This window comes from Etheostoma cragini, chromosome 10 (genome assembly GCF_013103735.1).
Source record: "Etheostoma cragini isolate CJK2018 chromosome 10, CSU_Ecrag_1.0, whole genome shotgun sequence".
NCBI lineage: Eukaryota > Metazoa > Chordata > Actinopteri > Perciformes > Percidae > Etheostoma > Etheostoma cragini.
In genome coordinates, this window is record NC_048416.1 from 11179513 (window position 1) to 11189644 (window position 10132).

At 39.4% G+C, this 10132-nt stretch overlaps 1 protein-coding gene across 1 annotated transcript in view; it reads right to left on the minus strand.

Moving 5' to 3' along the window:
* The window catches only part of sncb (synuclein, beta), a 12743-nt gene extending 12728 nt beyond the window's left edge, over positions 1 to 15 (minus strand). Inside the window, exon 1 of the mRNA XM_034883305.1 lies at positions 1 to 15. This exon is cut by the window's left edge and continues 177 nt beyond it. The gene's annotated coding sequence lies outside the window, so the exon portion shown is untranslated.
* Positions 16 to 10132: the final 10117 nt, after the last annotated feature.

Here is a 10132-nt window from a genome sequence, read left to right on the forward strand (position 1 = left end):
CCCCCCCCCCCCCCCCCCCCTCTCTCTCTCTCTCTCTCTCTCCACCATCACTGATTCCCTCACTGGTACAGTATAAAATATAAGACCTTAACAGACACCTCATCTTGTCTTGAGGAATATTCCTGTACCATGGCTGTAAAGAACCAATATGAATACTACAACACAACAATCTCATTAACTTCATTACTGTGGACGCTGGGTGCAATTATGAGCTCTCATTTGTCACATATAATAACTGAAATGATGCCAGGACAACCTTTTTATTACTTGACTACTTGACCTACTTGAGTAATGGTTTCTCATGGACTCCATTTTGGATTTTACCCCACACTGTACCAAAACTGGTACCATCTGTATTGCCTTTCATGATAAACTATAGCCACCATCCCATATAATCTAGTAGTTTATTGCATATTTATTTTAGCTGCCCCAGTTAGCCATATAGTCTTAAAGAAAAAAAACTATAGACTTTTATGAGGTGGAAGATGCTTCACCATACCCCCCCCCCCCCCCCCCCCCCCCCCTGTGTAATGTGCCCAGGAGTGTTATCTGAGGGTGATACCATGTAGTGACAGACATGGGGGTGGATTGATTTAGCATTAAGACTGTGCTGCATATTTACTTTTTTTTAGACCCGCTAGGGCAGTTATTGGGTGCTTTGAAAGAAAAACCCGTATTGGCAGTCAATCTAATTATGTCATGACCTTAAATAATTCAACAGACGGGTTATTTAATGTTAGTATATTTTGCACGCCAATTATTAGTCCTTAAAAGTCACAAGGTGATTTCTCCTTTGCATATTCATCGAAATGCAAAGCTAGTGGTCACAAGCCTGTGAGTTAACGTGTCTGAATTTACGAGGACAGTAAACGTCCCTCAGCCAATCAGGACATTCCATCAGGTCATGATCCTTTCTATCGGACTAAAACAGAACAAGAGAAGACTAATAAACACTAAATTGCGCTAATATTGCTGTCGCTGGATCCTACACGTTTCCCCTGAGTTTCATTGATGTGTTGGATTTACCACCCCCGCGATCCGCCCCCTCGCTTTCACCCCCTGTCTGACGTACATGCAGTGACGCCATCCTCTGTAGGAGTAGGTGAGTGATTATGAAATCATCCTTCTTCCACCAACTCCCCCTTCTAGTTTGGGGAAATCCCAGTCTACATCTCCTTGAACCAGGCCTGTTGTCTCATCTGGTCCCAGTGAGCATGAGTGGGCAGGATGTGGACATCTGGTCAATATGTGCCATGTCCTGCAAGGAGGTAACCTCATAAAGTATTACCACCAAACTGTCCTACACAGGGACAGTAGCGCCTTATGTGCTGTACCAGCCCAATCTACAACATTCACCCCCCATGTAATAGTGTTGCTAGGAGAGGAAATACACTTTTTATGGCTTTGTAGGACAACATGGAGTAAACAATCGTGCAAACAACTTGATTTTCAATCAATCAATCAATCAATCAATCAACATTTATTTATATAGCACTTTACAACAACCAGCAGGTATCCAAAGTGCTTAACAAAATGAGTAAAAACATACAACAGAAAGAGTAAACATAGAAAACAGTAAAATCAGAAAAGGTTACAAAGAAACAAAAGAATAAAAATTGTCACACCACTGCTACGTATTATAAGCCAGACTGAACAGAAGTTTGGACCTAAAAAGAGTGACATCTGTAACAGTACGCATATCAGGGGGTAACTTGTTCCAGAGTCTCGGGGCTGCAACTGCAAAAGCCTGCCCCCCCCCACCGTTTATACCTTGGGACTTCTAAAACCAACTGATTTGAAGACCGCAATGACCGGTTGTGTTCCCGCACAGTTAAAATTTCAGACAAGTACTCTGGGGCAAGACCATTTAAAGCTTTAAAAACAAACAATAAAATCTTAAAATCTATTCTTAAACGCACCGGGAGCCAATGCAGGGTGTAGAGAACGGGAGTGATGTGTGCACGTCTAGGTGTATTTGTTAAAAAGCGAGCAGCAGCATTTTGAACAACAATCCTCCTATCAATTATATATTAGTGCGATTTGTGAGCAGTCAGTAAAAAAGCTTTGTCCTCCACTGAGACCTGCGCTGTCCAGGGTTCTGAACAGATGTGTGTCTCTGTCCATAGTGCTGAACTGTTTCAGCCAAAATCACACAGCCCTGTAGGACAGGATGCACAATATAAGGGGTTAAAAAAAAAGTCTGGCATCAACACGCTATAAGAAAACGGAACATACAGTTATACCCGTTGTGTTTCAAAGCTGCTTTTAACCAAGAGGTGCAGCAGATAAATTCAGTATCTTGGTTTCCTCAATGACTGTTTGTATTTTTAAGCCGCATCTGCCCTCTTGTGGTCTTTTGTGATAACAGCATGCTAATTATTTTTCAGTTACAGCCTCCTTTATTGAAATTGCACATGCCTATTAAACGCAGGGATGGTTTATGAGACCACAACCATAATTGGTTGTTGTAGCAAACATGTAGTGCCTACACACTGTATTAGGAGCTCTTGTTTAAAGTATCCAAAGCAACATTACCAAATTCATCTAATTAATTAAACAACAACAACAACAACATTAATAAGTAAACCCAGGTACAGTCACTGGACAAAGTGAGATGGCGGATGTTAGAAAATTCAGTTTACTTTAATGAAAAGTGCTTGTTCTTGCCTGTACCTGAGGAACTGTTTCATTGTTGTAGAAGTATGGCACCCACATCCCCACTCTCACATGAACGTGTTTTTTTTTTTAACATCTAGAAAAGCTAACTTTTCCAAATAGTTTAGAAGATGGAGAATACTTTTTAGCAAATAATCACAGTTATTATATACAGTTTACAACATAATATATATGTGTAATATATATACAAAATATATATAATCAAGTAATATTTAAATGTTCTATTCTAGTTCTTATTTCAATATTGTATTGCCATGTCAACATATAGTTTATAGGAATTTGCTGCAGTGCTTGCACACGTAAATAAATAAGAGCAAAAAAACAGTTATTACATTAATACATTTAAACATACATTATACAGTAGATTCTAATTTGACCAACGGATCTTCCTCGAGTTCAGTGATAATATTAAAATGAAACAGTAAAAGTGACAATTGTGAAACGTACATTCTCACAGTAAAAATACAAACGAAAAGAAAGAAATATATCAGCTAAAAACAAAACTAGGAAAGCCTTCGTCAGGTGGTGCTTGTTCACAATCATAGGACCCCTTTATATCCCAGAGACAGCGAGCAGGAGGTCAGCACATTCTCCTCAAAGTAAAGTACTTAATGTGAAGTCACACAGTTGTTAGATATGTTGTCAGACTCCGTTTTTAAAATCCCTAAAGGGGTCTGAGAAGTGTCCAAATCTAGTGACCCATGCTGAGATGTAAAAGAGAGGGTTTTAGTAAGTTAGCATTCACTCACCTGCACTTTAATAATGACTTATTGAAATAATATACCAGGCTCAAAACAGTAAGGTATTCAGCCAACAGCTGTTATTTAACACTGAGTCAGATTCAGATTTAGTTCATCATGTCGCCCACACCCCGATCAGAACAGCCACATTCAGACCGGTATTAATCTTTCGCCTGTGCGGTCGAGGTGATTAATGACTGCGGGAGTGAGTATTGAAATGGATAACAAAAGCTAAGACCCATGACTCAGCTGAGACACATTCATGAAAATACCCACAACAAGTCACTTCATTCTGGAGTGTTAACCCAAATACAACGCATGCTAGGAATATTGGGCAAAGGGAAGTGCCGAATTAAAGTTATGCAAAGCTTGCTAATAAGCTAACAGACGCTTCTAATGCAGTCATGAGTTACCCTCCGGTGATGTTAATCATCCATTATTTACACAATCAATTCTTCACTAACCTACTTGGATACACTTGTCATTTTTTGAGTTCTATTTGTTGTTAACACAACCATAACAATTTCTGAACTAATTCTAAGCATTGCTTTCAATTTTGTAAATGGAATAATGCCTGAGCTTTAAAATGGCTTTCAAAATGAAATATGTTAGCCATCAAGGATCAATTGATTTTACGATATTGATTATGTGACTTCACAGTGTTCATCTACTTTTTTACTACTTGTTCAGAGATTGTCCATCTTGTTTATAGATTATTCACAAGACATAATTATAGGCAATTAAAATTGATCTTAGTTCTAATGGTTGAAGTTTCTGCAGCATTAAAAGCATTCAGATTCATGGAACTCAATCTAATTCCAGAAAACATTTAATAGTTAGCCTTGGTCCTGATTGGCTCCCCTCGGTGAAAAAAATCTTTCAAGCTAACAGCTTTCTTAATGAACTGCACCTTGTATAGCCTCCTCTCAGCGGGATCACCTTATGTGAATAGGAGGAGCTTGCTGTTTGCTAAATAGGAGTGTGGTGTTAAGAGTTTGACGACTTGGTTTTCCAATCCATTTAACAAATACCCTGTTAATACACTACATTAACTTGCACAGCACTTTAAAGAAAACAACTTGACCAAAGTTTAAGTCCCAGCTAAAATCAAAATCAGGGCAACTAAATAATATCTGCTTCCTAACAGCCACCTTTTTTGCAGAAGATCTGCTCAGTGGTCCACAGCAGAAGATTGTGGTTCCACAGGTTGGTGTTAAAGTGTGAATGAGGGGTAGTAGACTGTGTAAACTCCACAGTCCCAGCAGCAGGCCAAAAGTAAAGGTGCTTCACCAAGCGTTTAACCTGGGAAATAAATTGTGAAATATAATGTTCCCCGTGTGCAGTTCCAAAATCGCTAGCACAGTGAGATTTCTCAGCCTGAGTCGGCAGTGGTCCTTTCAGCCCCCAGTGAACCGCCTTTAACTATCATTGCGTCTTTATGACCCGAGCTCCTGCATGGTGCTTTTCCTTTTACAGATCCATTGAGCGGAGTCAGTCACCCCAAGCATTATATAATTCCAATCAATCTGAGTTATAAAATCTTGACACAGGTCAGGCAGCTGAAATTTACAACCGTTTGGATTGCAAGTCATTTCCCCATGGCATGTGCATACACACGGCACCTGCCTTCTGGAGCCGAGTGAAAATAAAACCCTGCCTGAGAGGGACTTCAAATCGGAGTTTTACTCCCTCTTTAAAGCAATCATGAGGGATTTTCTACATTTACTGTATCCGGATGCATCAATATTCTTTAGTCTGCCACAAACTGTAAGAAAATAAAGGAGGGGGACTGCTTGCTGCAAGTCTTTCAGTAGAAAACATTCTTGATGTTTTTAACCCTCATGTTTTCCTCGGGTCAAATTGACCAGTTATCCCATATCAATGTTCTTTTAATTATCCAAATAACATGATTGATTCCACACAACGCTCTTTGGCAAGAACAAATCTGTGGGGTGTCTTATTCAATTTTATAGCATGTGAAAAAGAAAATGAAGAGGTTTTGAAATAGTATTGAGCAAAAGTTGACACATTCCAATCTGTGATTATCCATCAACATACATTCCTTTAATTGACCATAAATTCCCCAAATAACTGTAAAACTAAAGTTAATGAGTTAGTGTTACATAGTGTTAAACGTCCAAATGAGTGACAAACATTGAAAAACGTGTTGAAAAAAGAGAAAAAACCTAAGAAAAACTGATGAAACATTGATTAAAAAGCGTCAACAACAGTTTTGACTTTCAATTTTGACGGGAAGACAACACAAGGGTTAAGAATGAATGAACCAGCATAGTGAAGTAGCCCCTTAGCACCTCTAGGTGGCAGCAGAGACTGTTTATCCTCTCAAGGAGAGTGATTACTATTCACAGCACTAACCAGGGTACATTTCAACCCAAGACATACATGAATCGATTCAGTTTAATGTATTGCCACACTTGCACGGAATAAAATATTCACATGTATATGATTCTCCCCCGGAGGTTGAGTGAGACTATTAATAGATGTAACGGGGTGCTGCTGTCATCACCTTAAGCAGTCTGAGCTGTGTCTGTATGCATGCCTGAGACCAGCAAGTTTAGCATCGACATCCAAAATGACTCAAGATAAACTTTCATGTCACGTTTAGGATCCTGATGAAAAAGCAAAATGTGTAGATATGGTTTTATTAGATAGAGCAGCCTACCGTCAGTGTGGATGTCGTAATGTGCCGGAGGGTTTGCATGCAGTTTTTTTTTGTTTCTGACACGTCTGTATTGTCATAAAGAATCGCTGTGACCTTTCCATATCTCTTAAGAATACACCCGCGCTTTTCATAATGTGTGTTAATTTATGAAACACTTGTTAACATATTTGTTTAAGTGTTCCTTTACCCTCTGTATACATTACACACACTGTGGGCTTGTCTATAGTCTGTTGATCGAACTATCCTTTGGGTATAATAGCGGATGTACTGAAATTAAACGCATTATGTTAATTATACATACAAAGTGCTCAAAGCTATTCTCCATCTTCTTTATGCATGCAGGCTTAATTCAATGAATCCGTGTGAGAGCACTTTAACCAACGGTTGAACTCAATATACAGCACCTGAATGTTCGCCAAGCTATACAGATTAACAATGTGACATACTGGAAGCAATATTACAATTATGTCATAGCAATTTGTTAAACTCGCTCAAGGCTGAGCGCATTAACAGAAGGATAACTTATGGGTTTTGTGTTCCTGCATGTGTGCGTTTGTCTGTGAATATGTTTTTCACAGGAAAATGTTGCACAAAATATTGTTATTTGTCAAATTTTGGCAGTTATATAAACCCATCCCAGCTGGCTGGTTGCCTGCACAATTGCCTGCTATTAATGCTGATGCATAATTGCATTACATAATGTGTTGTGCTGTCTTTTAGAGGAGTCAAACAGCTGTGGCTGTTGGCTGTCTGTGCTGTGGAGAGAGTCAAGCACTCTCCTCTAGTACCCCACCAGACAACTGCTTAATCATAAATGGGAGCTGTCACAGGTCATTGTCAATTTTAAACCATATCAATGGGGCTTTTGTAACTGCCACAGCCCTTCGATGTATTTTGTCAATGAATTGTACAATTTTAGGTCCAGGGAGATTTGATTCATTTATATTCTTCTATCAGACTGCCACTGATTTAAACACAGATGTCGTACAATGTCATCAGTGACAGACAGAGAAATCAATCTCTGTTATAGAGAGAGAGAGAGAGAGAGAGAGAGAGACAGAGAGAGAGAGAGAGAGAAAGAGAGAGAGAGAGAGAGAGAGAGAGTACAAAGGAGAGTCAAGCCTTTGCTGCAACTGGCTCTGCCTGTTCCCCAGCAGATGGTAGTGCAGCATCACAGAGGAGCATCTCTCAGAACAGGATGAAAATGGTGCAGGAGACGAGCTGTCGGAAAATGAACGCTGCAGATTCTGAGGTACGAACCTTAATGGGATAATAGGGTAATATCTTACCCACACCATCATTGTGCAAGCCAGCACATTTAAAAATATAAAAAAATAAAGACAGAATCACGAATGACAGCAGTATATCTTTTAACATCTCCCATATGGTGTACCCAGGGGGACGATTAAAAGTGGAGCACATTGATAGCCGGGGTGCAATGAATGTATGTGCGTACGGCTGCAGTTTTGAATCCAGTCACTTACGTAAATGAATCCAGGATTGAGTGCAATCATATTACTCAAACTGCAGATTAAATACTTGATACGGCAGGAGCAAATACATCCAGCTGGGTTAACAGAAAGCAAACAAGCAGCAGAGGAAACATCAAATGTGTTTGCATGTGACGTGTCAAAAGTGTTCTCAAGGGCTTTGTTTGCATCGCAAATAGCATATTTTGCAGAAGGATTTGGGATTTTTGTGTCATCAAACATTTGCTTCGTTTGTTGTGTGAGATCATAGGTATTTTCTTGTCACGTATAAAGCACTCTCTACCCGTTACAAAGCTAATACCTTCGCTATTTCAGATTTGGCCTTTTCAAATTTGCCACGCTGTAAGTGCATGTTGAAGCGATATTCATCCAATTTTACAAGTGCCTCTGGCCCTAAACACAAAGTCAAGTATTGTTTCTGTATTGCATGCCTACCTTGGCTGTCTTTAAGCTCTATATTGTATGGGCACAGATAGATTCACACTCTCAAATTACTTGAAGGAAGTGTGGTGAAGGAAGTTTGTCACACTATAGCAAAAGCACCGAACAGGTTCAGAACAGCAAGTGGCCATATATATATATATATATATATATATATATCAATGCAGCATTTTCTGTGCTTACTAAAATAGAAGTAGAAGGCAGGATGTCATGCACATGTGATGCAGGTTCTGAGCCCAATTTATTAACAAGAACAGATGAGCCTTTAAGGTGAAACATATCTTACCATATACAATATGACAAAATATAGCAGTGTTCGAAACATCAGCCAGAAGTTCTAGGGCATAACTGCACCCTTTGAAGTCGTGCAAAATAGTTCTCATCAGATGAGAGCTCTGCCGACTGAGACATCCAGCATGTAAAAAATTGCTGTGATTGGAAACCTGGTAAGCTAATGAGTTTGCACTTCTATCTTCTCAATTTGTACCGCCTTTTGTGCCAAGGCCTTTGAGGCTTTTCTGTGCCAAGTCTTGTAATAGTGTTCTCATTGTTTGCCTGAGAATCTTACATTTTTTTTATGAAACTTAGGGGGGAATCCATCTCTAACTTTTTTCACATGGGAAAGACAAGGAGGCCGGGAAAATCACTATGAATTATGGATATTGCTGCAGTGAAATTAAGATGACAAAGGAATGACATAAAAAAGAAAAGAATCCCGTCTTAAATGGCGCACAACTGCATCTGAGCTGCAATGCGGCGTAACAAGTCCTACGTAGTTCTTGTTAAAGACTTATTAAACCATATTGCTCATTCCTCCTTTCCTATTGTCAGCCAGAGAGACTGAACTCCTGCAATTTTATTGGCAATAACCATCTGCAAGTATTAACTATTGACTCCTCAAATAATGTGTATATTAGAATCTAATTTCCATGTCAGAGTTGTTGCTGTAGAAGTGAAATAATTAAAGGCTGGTTGTGTGTATGTGTGTGTGTGTCCCACTCTCTCTCTGCCTCCCTCGTTCTCTTTTGGTTTCTCTCTGTCTAAGCAGACCGTGTATAACTATCTGATAAATGAGCTACAAATTAGTTTTTTTTTTACACTTGGGAGTTGTTCAAATTATGAGAGGGCAGTGACCACAATGCTTATTTGAGCTTAAGATGCAGGCTGTTGAGATTTGCTGTGAGCAAATCATCTAGAGGCTGGTTGAGTCTTCAGGCATGTCCAATCCTATCCATTCAACCATTAACGCCTGAGAGTAGACCAGAGGAAACACTACAGCCCTCAGATCAACTCTGAAGTAAAGAAACCAGGGTCCCTTTTCTCCTCGAACTCACTGCTTTCTTTGCCCAGCCTTGGTGAAAGTTCAATAACCCTTACACAAGACAAGACAGCGAAGAACACTCTCCAGATCCTCCTCCTCACTGTTTTAAACTACTGTACACTCAGCAGTTTAGTTTTTTAATCATAGTTACTTCCCATGCAATAACCAGCCGTCCGGAGAGTTCCGGATAAACAAACAGCACTGAACAGACATTTTATTATTACACAAAACACATTAACCATTTTACTATGTGTGTAAGCAGATGTTTTCTCACAGATATTCTATAGGTCAAACTACTGAAGAAGATCCATTTAATGAGATATTGAAAAGAAAATTAAAACAAATGGCTCCAATATGAGCGTAAGAATTCATCTGTACAGTTTGTACAGTACACACACAGACTCTGTCTGTGTAATTCACACAAACAGACACACACACACACACACACACACACACACAGTAATTTCCACGAGGCTCAAGGTTGTCGTGCTTATTAAATATATCAACTTAACCACTGATGTCATTGATCAAAAAGCCAATTCCAGTTCTATTATTGCGTTAGAGGGTAAAACAATTGCCAAATGACTTTGTAAGGTGCACTCACTTGGTAAACAGATCTGAGATCCATTAAAGCCATGGAGATTATCAAGCCTCAGTCCAACAATTTGTGGAGATTGCTCTAAACAACTTGCTGGTGACATTCCTCATCCAGTTGAAAGTCAATGGAAACTGGGCAAGGAGCCCGCTAGCGACACAAGCGCCCCCTGCACTTTAATTACAC